Below are 1,063 nucleotides of genomic sequence, written 5' to 3' on the forward strand. Positions count from 1 at the left end.
ACCACCTGGCTATGCCGGGCCAATAGTTTAATCATTGGAACAATTATTACACTACAGAGCAATATATCTAACAAATTGTGAAATAAATTCCTAATCACTGTCAAGGAAAGGCGTAGAACATAATAAAAGAAAAGGCTTTTTTCTATATTAAAAATTATATTAAATGGTAAATCCATTTATATTTCTTTTAGGTGTGAACGAACTAATAAAATATACTTCTATCATTTTTCTTTCTTACGAAATCTTCTAGATCTTAATTTCATTATTTCTGTACACTAGCATAAAATATCCGCTTTCTGTGAGGTTTAAAGACCCCCTCATAACTCACAGAGGCCCCAGTGTACCGATGAAGTTCCTCCATTATCTCCAATTACTTCTGTAGCTACCCCAAGTATGGTCGCTACCAAAAAAAAATAAGAAAGAAAATAAAACACGTCAAGACACCCGCCCGTGTGCCAAGTTTGGTCTCGCTAGCTTGTAAGAGAGGATATAAATATGAAGTTTCAAACATGGCACCGCCGGGATCCCGAGGGAGGCCAGGAACAGAATTATCGATGCAAATTAATTTTCAACTACACTGAAAACCTATTTTTAAACCACATCATCCGTGGGCAGCCATCCGAAGGCATTTTAACCCCCCTGATAGGGGGCTAAGCAATATAGACAAAGATACCCCCGGGCCACCCTGAGTTTGCCTGCCAAGTTTGGCCCTGGTGATTTCATAACAGTGGAAGAAGTTAGCTGGATACACTGGGTGTCCGCAGAAATTTTTCCAAGGAGGGACAAAGTAGTATGAAATTGTATATTGCATAAACGATTCATATACATATGCAGAATGAATTATGTTTCTCATTTTGCAGGGGGGTAAGTGCCCCCCTGCAGACGCCCATGGCTGGATAGATATACATAAATACAAAGCTACGAGCTGAAGTAATATAGAATATTGTCCGAGCGTATCAAGACTAAATGTCTGTTTATGTTAAGCACAAAATATCACGTTGTGATTTCAGTGTGAAAACACGTGAATAATCTTTATATATATAACATTGCATGTAAATCAATA

The sequence above is a fragment of the Limulus polyphemus genome, unplaced genomic scaffold, assembly GCF_000517525.1.
Source record: "Limulus polyphemus unplaced genomic scaffold, Limulus_polyphemus-2.1.2 Scaffold5438, whole genome shotgun sequence".
Classification (NCBI taxonomy): domain Eukaryota; kingdom Metazoa; phylum Arthropoda; class Merostomata; order Xiphosura; family Limulidae; genus Limulus; species Limulus polyphemus.